Source organism: Mus caroli, unplaced genomic scaffold (genome assembly GCF_900094665.2).
Source record: "Mus caroli unplaced genomic scaffold, CAROLI_EIJ_v1.1 scaffold_14741_1, whole genome shotgun sequence".
In the NCBI taxonomy this organism is placed as follows: Eukaryota; Metazoa; Chordata; class Mammalia; order Rodentia; family Muridae; genus Mus; species Mus caroli.
Genome location: NW_018389829.1, coordinates 5,825 through 16,026, shown reverse-complemented (window position 1 = coordinate 16,026; position 10,202 = coordinate 5,825).

Sequence of the window (10,202 nt, the reverse complement as noted above, 5' to 3'; positions counted from 1 at the left end):
GCTCTCTTCTCCACTGGCTCCTGAAGGGGTAAGCAATAAAGCTTGTGCCGCAGAAGATTCCGGTTGCCCTGAGCGTGTTTTTACCAGGGGGAACAAAAGCAAGGGCAATAGTGCTGTCCCCACAGTCCTTGGAGGCCCTTCTGCTAAGTCTACCTATTGGAAAGTGGAAGCAGGATTATCTGAGCTCATGGTTAACCTGTCAAGCCAGGTAGAGAGCAACTTGGGATACNTGAGAACCTGTCTAAAAACAAAACTGAAATACACCCTACATCCAAGGCCTCACCTACCAATCCTTTACCTCTTACCATTCTTGCCCTACCAGTCTTTCATTCTGGAAAGATGGAGAGTATTGGCAATGATCATTCAATTCTAAGAGTCTATCCCTTATAATTGTTTAGGTTCACAGAAGACCAAATGAGAGTGACCATCACCATCTTAACTACTGAGTAATATCCAGTGCTGCCAGCATAGTACTGTGCCTATGAGAAATTCTGCCTTCCCTGAATGATGGTGTCACTGCAGGATGTGTCTTTTTCTGAATCCAGACCCCACTGATTACTTCACGGGGCTATACAGAAGACATGAGTTACTCTACTTCCTTGTCCTGAGATTAAATCAAACTGACACAATGTGAACCTGGTTGGCTATTTAACCATACATCTTTCTCCCACCCCCACTTTTCTAAGTTCAGTACAGGGCAGAGTTTGTGAAGATCCATGCCAGATTTATCTTGNTATATTTCCTAGGGCCCAGATTTGTTATAGAGTTGTGTGTANTCAAGCAACAGCTCGTTACTGGGTGTGGTTTACCCTTTAAGAGGTGACAACCATCAGTAATGAGGTGACAGTAACGTATTTATTTACAAGAGTACATTAGTGGAGAATCCGGCATAACTGAGGAGTGGGGAAGCAGCCTTTGTGGGCCTAGACCTGGCTCACAGGGAAGGTGGGGGCACACCTTGGGATCCTCTGCGGTGAAAGAGTGAGGTGGAATGGGCACTGAGCAGACTGAGCAACACTGCTGAGACCCCTCACTTCAGGTAACAAACAGATTCTCTTTTCCCCATCTTAGGAGCTCTGGTTGAGGCCATGGACCAAGTCTGACCATGATAAGGTCATGAAGATATCTTTCCTATTGATACAAAGTTGTTCCTGTTGAAGCTTATCTTCCTTGCATAGCTGTAGCCATCTTGTTAGCCTGTGAGCTAATTCATACTGTTGCTGTATATGCCTGCCAGTCATGTATGAAAAAANGTACTCAGAGCAGAGTCATGTTGAATATATACCCAGTTATGTTCTGTATGTTAGAAAATTCCACAAGTATAAACACCAGGTAGGATCCATCCAATTCCAAGTCAACATGAACTATTGTATCTAAAAAGGCTTGAGTTAGGGCCATTTCCCAGGGCACCTATGCATGAACTCATTATAGTTTTTAGAGTTAGCTGGCCCTATTAAATGTCTATAAAACAGCCTTGAGCTTTTGTCCTGGTTAATCAGTCTTGGGGCGTGCATTCAATAAACTATGACTGATTAAGTGAGAGCAGTGTTTGTGTGGTTTGTGGGGTGACTCCTGAATCCCTATTTTTCTATTCAGTAACACTTAGGACAATGAGCCAGTCAGAAATTGTGACACCTTGCCATTAATTATGTGACAAAAGGAATGGAAAATTCATTTGTGTCAAAAATCAGGGGTTTCTGGGCTCGAGAGATGGCTCAGAGTTTAAGAGCACTGTGTGCAGTTCCAGAGATCCTGAGTTCAATTTCCAGCAACCACATAGTGACTGATAACCATCTAGAGAGCTAACCATGAGATATGGTGCCCTTTTCTGGCCTGCAGGATAACATGCAAATAGAAGATTGTAAACGTAATAAATTAATAAATCTTTAGAAAATAAATCAGGATCTGCTAGGTGATTTTGGGTCCCTGTCGGTAGTGTGCAATAGCTTGAAGAGCCCAGTTCTTATTTTCCTTGGAATTCCCATGATGATGCACTCAGACATGCCTGGAAACAACCAGAACTGTGGCCAGAAAGCTCCATTTAATGTTGCAGGGTCTTTGATCACACTTGAACCCCAGGATTGTGTTTCCTTCTGAAAAACCCTTGCTGTGGTGTAGCTCACACAGCACAGACCTTTTACCCAAGAGCTGTCTGTTTACTGTAAACAAGAGCTTTCTCTTCTGTTGTGGCCCTAGCACACAACTTCATTCCAAAGCTAAATAATATCAACCACTAGTCAATAGGCATAGCATGTAACCAGCTGAAAGGGAAAGAAGATAAGCAAACAGAAAGTAGGTTCTTTGAACAGAGGATATTTAAGACAGCATAGAGTAGGAGAAGGGACTAAACTACCAACCAAAGAGTACACATGAAGGGACCATGGCTCCAGCTGCAAATGTAGCAGATGATGGCCTTGTTGGACATCAATGGNAGGAGAGACCCTTGGTCCTGAGAAGGCTCTATGCCCCAGTGTAGGGAATGCCAGGGCCAGGAAACAGGAATGTGTGGGTTGGTGAGCAGGGGGAGGAGGGATGGGATAGGGGTTTTTGGAGGGGAAACCAGGAAAGGAGATAACATTTGAAATGCAGATAAAGAAAATATCTAATAAAAAATATCTAAGATGAAAAAAATAAAGGTTATAAAAAATTTCAAAAAGAAATGTAAATAAAGAAATATCTAATAAAAAAAGAGTATTAGACTTGTGTAGCAGTGGAGGAAATTAAGGAAATACATAAAGGGACAAGAAAAAAATGTTTCCCATCTAGATGTCAGTCAGTGGAGTAGTAAGGTCAGGTGGGTGCTTTCCTGTGTCTCTGAAATAGCAGCCTTTCACCCCCACATCTGGCTCATGTGTCTTCCTTGGTAAAATTTAATGGATGGGAGTTGTGTCTGTTAAAATAACATTTTGATGCTCCTGATTTTTGGCAAGACCCACGGACAAAGAGGTCACTTCTGCTGTGGACAAACTGAGGAGTGATCAGATTTTGGCAAGTCACCTAGGTCTTCAAGGAGAGAGGTAAGATTGGTAAGAATCATATTGCGGGGTTTGAGGACCTTGAATAGTGCTACTCTAGATGGCTGGAAAATAGTAACAGAAAATGAAATGCTAAATGACTTCACTGNAATTGGCTCAATACAGATTCCAGTTCTTACCATTTTTGTATCTTATACTTCATTCTTAATAGCTATAATGGTTTTCTTTAAGAGCCCAAAGAAAAAGTGGATTGGTAAGATACAAGCCTTAGCAGGAAAATTAGAGAGACTTATAGACAACAACAACAACAACAAAATACTCAGATGCTCTGATACAGAGTAAGGTTTATAGACTAGAGCCTAACATGCCACAGCATAGTAAAACTGAAAATAGGTGTCTGAAGACTGTTAGAAAAGCAACCTTTCTTTATCCAGTTACTACACAAGGAATACCATGAGGCAATAGGTACCGCCAAGGTTACGGAGAAATTAAATAGAATCCTTTAGANATATCAGATCTAGGAGTCTTAAGCAAGCAGTTGTTTCCCGTAGGATGCATTCACATTATGTGAAGATGTTAAATTCATGAACAACTCAGAACAGAACTGCTTCCCAAGTCTGGAAAGATTTTGCAATCATAATATTGGAAACTATGCTTCAGTTACAATGAAAAGAAGNAGCCCAGGCTACAGAACAAAAAATCAAACCAGACACATTGATATTTCTCATGACCTGTTACTAGGTAAATGCTGAGTTATAAAGCCACCTTGGATTGGATGATGATACCTTGGTACAATGTCATTTAGTAGCTTTATATGTGTGGAGCAACTGGGATAAATTCTCAGGAAAGAGGTCCGAATCACTTACTAATATTATTCAAGGCCCAAAGAAAGCCTTCACAGTTTTGTTTGTTTGTTTGGTTTGGTTTTTTGTTTTTTGTTTGCAAAGATTAACTTGAGCTGGAAATAGGATACAGTTTTTTGTTTGTTTGTTTTTGTTTTGTTTTGGGTTTTTTTTTTTTTTTTTTTTTTTGCAAAGATTAACTTCAGCTGGAAATAGGATAATATCAGATCCAGAAGCGTGAAGAATATGGATTTTATCTTTGGCTTTTGAAAATGCTAATTTACAATGCAAAATAATGATTACACCTTTAAAGGAAAGATCAGCACTAATAGAGGAATGGATTAGAGACACAACTGATACTGGATCTCACCTTTATGATGCTAATTGGATAGGAGAAGTAACTTCTAAAAATCTCAAGAAAAGTGAAGATGGTAGATGTTTTAATTGTGACAAGCAAGGTCATTTGAAAAGAGATTTTACTATTGCTTTATATTATAGTTTAAATCAGGAATAAGTGATACCTTCATAAGCTCTTCCATTGTACCAGATTNTTTTAGCTATTCTTGTGTGATGGTTTGTATATGGTTGGCTCAGGGAGTGGCACTACTTGGAGATATGGCCTTGCTGGAGTAGGTGTGTCATTGTAGGCTCAGGCTTTAATACCTTACTCCGAGCTACCTGGAAGCAAGTATTAAGCTAGCAGCCCTCAGATGAAGATGTAGAACTCTCAGCTTCCCCTCTACCATGCCTACCTGGATGATGCCATGTTCCTCCTTGATGATACTGTATTGAACCTTTGAAGCTGTTAGCCAGCCCCAATTAAATGTTGTCCCTTATAAGAGTTGCCTTGGTCATGGTGTCTGTTCACAGCAGTAAAACCCTAAGACAGAAATTGGTACTGGGAGAGGGGTATTCCTGTGAAAGGCCTGACCATGTTTTTGTCTGGAACAATGTGGATTTTGTCCCATTGGATATGGAAAGCAGTGGAATGCTTTAAGTGGGTCTTTATGAGCTGTTCTAGTACAACTATGAAAGACTTCATTGCTGAGATTGAGTTGAACTGTGCAGACCTGGCCCAAGAGGGTTCAGTGGAAAAAAAATTTGAGTATGTGGCCTAGGCACTGTTTATGTGGTATCATGGTGAAGAACATGNCTGCTTTCTACCCTTGTCTGAAGATTCTATATAATGCTAAGCAAAAGCCTCACTCATGTTTTATTATTGATTATAACAAAAAAGCCCAGAACATTTTGAATAATCATTGCAAGTTTTCAAAGGAAAAATATAAAATATATGGATCAAGTATTAAAGTGGCACTAGGAAGTGAAATGACTCTGAGTCCTGTGTTCAAGGATACTAAATTGAATTANCAAAGTGGTGACCTTGGGGCAACATCCTACCCAGCTAAGTTACGATCCAGGTATGGTGATACATAGCTTTAATTCCAGGATATAAATCCAAGCAGATCTCTGAGTTCAAGGTCAATCTACAGAGCAAGATCCAGAACATTCAAGCACAGACAGGGAAGGAGTTGGAAACAGAAAGCTAGTGACAATTTTGCTCCAGCACCTGCAAGCAGCAGAACTTGACAGCTTCAGCCATGTGTCTGTGGCTTTAAGAGGAGAAGGAGACTACTGCAACAGTTGATGCTGGTTAGCTGGATCTAAGAAATTAGTGGTGATGAAGAGACCAGCATCACTGAGGTGATATCTTCTGGGAAGGGTTTTCTGAGAACACAAAGAAACAATGTTCTAGAGTTAGCCAAGGTTGTACCTTGTGCTGCAGCGGTTCTTAGTAATGTGTAAGAGTCACCCTGGTGATACCGGTTTTGAAGGCATGAAGGGGTCATGAAGAGCAGCTGAGGCTTGGTACTGTGAGAAGCCATGGAAGGCCATTGATACAGAGGAAGCCTCAGTTGCAGTTGACAGCCCTGAACTAAAGGGGCCATGCTTGGCACTATGAAGAGAGCCTGTGAGATGCTATTGCTGAAGCCTACTTGCAGCTGAATATCTCAGTGTATTGGAGATGCCAGTACCATGGGATGATCACCAAGAGCAGCAGCAAGAGTAGAGTGGATCAACCTAAGCTTAGAGTGCTACAGAGTGCAGAGCTGAAGAAGTGAAGCAAGCCCATTGGAGGAGCCTAAAAAATTCATGTGTGGATCTCAGACATTGAAATAAGAAGGTATATCATTAAAGTTGCCTTGGAGAACNAAGATTTTCTACATGCCAGAGCCATAGGTTATCTGCTGAAGAAAGGTGCTAACGGGGAGTGGAACCAGCCCAGGAAAAAAAAGTTTGCAGTAAACAAAGATGAAAATGGCTTTGGAGATTTGAAGACCACTTTGATATCAGATAAGGAGATGTTTGGAGTTTGCCCAGCTGGTTTCCTGTCTTGCTTTGAGGATTCCAGTTAAGTGACTGGATGAATCTCAGAAGAGAGTTTGAACTTTGGACTTTTAACATTGTGGAGACTGCTATAGACTGTGGGAATTTGGAAGTAGGACTAAATATATGTTTTTATTGTGCTATGGCTAGATATGGCCCCCACAGACTCATGTGTTAGAACAAGCCTATGGGGACTAGGGAATGGAATGGTTTGTAAATGCTAGCAGCCTTCAGATGAAGATGCAGAACTCTACACTATGCCTGCCTAGACGCTGACATGTTGAAACCTTGGTGATATCAGACTGAACCTCTGAAAATGTAAGCAGCCCCATTAAATGCTGTCATTTATAAGACTTTCCTTGGTCATGGTGTCTGTTCACAGCAATAAAAGCCTAACTAAGCCACTGGGTGTGGTTGTTTGAATATGCTTGTCTTGTGGACTGTCATTATTAAGAGGTGAAGCCGTGTTGAAGTAGATGTAGTCTTGTTGCAGGAATTGTGTCACTGTGGGGGTGGGAATTGAACCCTCCTCCTGGCTACCAATGACAAAGTCTTCTCATGTTAAAATTCAGAAAAGGATGTAAANTCTTAGTTCATAGTTCAGTCAAATGCTGTGACTATCTGGAACTAAGAATGAATAAGCCAAAGTTGTTTTTATAAAGTTGCTTTGGTCATGCTGTCTCTGAACAGCAATAGAAACCCTAAGTAAGTCAGATGTTGCCAACTAGAGTGAGATATTGATATAGTAGGCCTGACCATATGTTTGTTTGGAGGAATGTGGATTTGGGGACTTTCGATTTGGAAAGTGGTGCAATGCATTAAGCAGTGCCTTTGTCCCATCCTACAAGAAATGTCGAAGTAGTTGGTGCTGAGGGTGACTGATAGTGACTCAAGAGGTTTCATAGGTGAACGATGTCAGTATGTGACATAGAAACTGTTTTGTGTATTTTAGTGAAGAATCTGGCTGCTTTTGCCATTATCTGAAAAGATTGAGAGGCTCAGGCTAGCATGAAGAGAGTCAGAAAAATTGCTTGACAAAGGAAGTCTAAGAAGAGCCCAGCATACACTTTGTNCTCTGGTTTACTCTCATGAAAAGTGTTTTGATGAAGTTTACCAAGCTGATGATAAAGGAAAAATACAGAATATGAAGTGCAAGACATAAAGGAGCACTAGGAAGTGAAATGGAGCTGGATCCTGTGTGATAAACTGATGAGATAATCAGATTACGGGAGTGAGGATCTCAGGGCAAAATCCCAACCAGCTAAGCTTACTGTGTTTGCACAAGACTAGCAATAGTTATGTCATATTCATCAGTATTACCTGGGTATTGCTTTTATTCATACTTTATTTGTACTTTTAATGTGTCATGAACTACTATCCAGAAATGGAGGATCCTCTTGTGATCCAGAACTTGAGGCTGGATGCACAGGCTCTTGACTTTGATCCTGAAGAACAGTGGCCATGAAAAGCTTAAGGGATCTCCAAATTCAAGGCCAGTGTAGAACAGAGAGAGTTGCAGGTAGACAAAAGCTCTGGTCTAGGCATGGTAGACCTTGCCATTAATCCCAGCATTTAGAAGACATAGCCATGAAGATTTCTGAGTTCAAGGTCAGTCTACAGAGCAAGGTCCAGGACTGTCAAGCATAGGCAGCAAATGAAATAATTAAAAATGGAGATTTGGTGATGATATAATAGAACAAGGAGTGCATTTCCCAGCCCCAGCAAAGAAGCAGAATGTGGCAGCTTCAGCAACATGACTCTGCTTTTAGGGTCAAGAGTAGAGGGGGTTCCTGGAACAATTGATACTGCTTAGCAGGAGCTTAGAAATTAGCAGTGGTTATGAAGAGACCTGAACCACTGATATGAAATCTGTGGCATGTGATCTGAGAGCCCACAGAAACTGTTCCAGAGAGTGAAGGATATACATCTAGTGCAACTGGACTAAGTAATGTGCAAGAATCACCCAGCTTGATGATTTCGGGAATGAATTAAAAGCCAGAAAGAGAGGAGACACCTGTGAACTAGAGCGAGAGGATGGGGAGGACACAGGCTTCTTTATCGAATCTTTGTGTGGAGTGGTATAGGTTTTGAAGGGGACATGGAGGGCAGCTGAGGCTTGGCAGTGTGAGAGGCATGGGAAAGCCATTGGTGAAGGTAAAGCCTCAGTTGCAGCAGATGTCCCAGCACTAAAGGGGTCATGCTAATATGTTTAAGCTTGACACAATGAAGAGAGCCTTTGAGAGGATATTAGTGAAGCTATATTGCAACAGAATATTCAAGCTTATTAGTGATGNCAGCTTATTATGGGATGACTGTCATGAATAGCCCCAGTGGAATGGAGACAACCATGCGAAGGTGGGGAAGTGACCTATGCTCGTGGAGCAGCCCAGATCATCACACGTGGATTCCACACATTGGAACAAGGAGTTGTAAGGTTGAAGTTGCCTTGGTATGATGGCTATTCCTGGTTGTCAACTTGATGATTTCAGGAATGAATTAAAAGCCAGAAAGAGAGGGGACACCTGTGAATTAGAGTGAGAGGATGGGGAGGACACAGGCTTCTTATTCGGATCTTGGCNTGGAGATACTGAAGCAGATTGGCCATGAAAAGCTTAGGTCCAGGCAAGGTATACATGCTTTTAATCACAGGAGTCTGAGGAAAGCATATCTGAGTTCATGGTCAGCCTGGAACAAAGCAAGTTACATATTCAGGTGTTTTGGCACACATCTGTAATCTTGGATACACCTTCTACTGGAGGCCCACATATGGACATTGAAGAAGGAAGACTCACTCTTCTTCACCTGCTTGTATTAGTTTGCCAGCATATGTGTTGGAACCTACTTCTTCAGGGTTCTAGCTTATACAGAGGTTTGGATAAAAGACTAGCCTTGTGGTGCTGAGCAACTACTAGGTNTTTGGACTTCCCATTCACTACTGCCCATTGTTGGGTTAGTTGAACTACTACAGACACTATGTCTTAAAAATCAGTTGCCTTTTTATAGACTGAGCATGGCAGATCTTTCCTTCTAATGTTTCTTTCTTCACATTTGAAGTTTTGTCATATGCGTTTTCCATTTGCTTACTTGGAGTTACACTCTATATTTTTATGACTATATCAAAGTGTGTTGCTTTCCTCATTTCTTTCTCCATCTGTTTATCATTTTAATAAAGAGTGCTAATGATTGTTTTTAGTTCATTTTGTTTCTAGATCAGTTGTAGGTGATTTCTGGTAGGCCCTCTGGCATCACTTACATATACTATGATATCATGGGCAAAAAGCAATCCTTTGACTTCTTCTTCCTCATTTCCATCCACTTGATCCCCTTTAGGTGTCTTATTGCTCAANAAGAATTCAAGTACTTTGTTGAATGGATAGGAAGAGAGTGAGTAGCCTTGTCTCAGCCCTGAATTTAGTGAAATTNATTTAAGTTCATCTTCATTGATTTGATGTCTATTGCTTTGGTGCTTATTGCTTTTATTATGTTTAGGTATGTATCTTGTATTTTTCTATGCTGGAGGACTTTTTTTAAATTTTTATTTTCTTTTTAAAATTTTTTTATTTGAAATGTATATAATTTCAAATGCTATCCTGAAAGTTCCCTAACCCCCCCCCCCCGGCTCTGCTCTCCTACCCACCCACTCCTGCTTCTTGGCCGTGGCATTCCCCGGTACTGGGGCATATAAAGTTTGCAATACCAAGGGGCCTCTCTTCCCAGTGATGGCCGAGTAGGCCATCTTCTGCTACATATGCAGCTAGAGATACAAGCTCTGGGGGGGGGGTACTAGTTAGTTCATATTGATGTTCCACCTATAGGGTTGCAGACCCCTTCAGCTCCTTGGGTACTTTCTCTAACTCCTCCATTGGAGCCCTGTGTTCCATCCTATAGCTGACTGTGAGCATCCACTTTTGTATTTGCCAGGCACTGGCATAGCCTCATATGAGACAGCTATACCAAGGCCCCTTCAGCAAAATCTTGCTGGCATATGCAATAGTGTCTG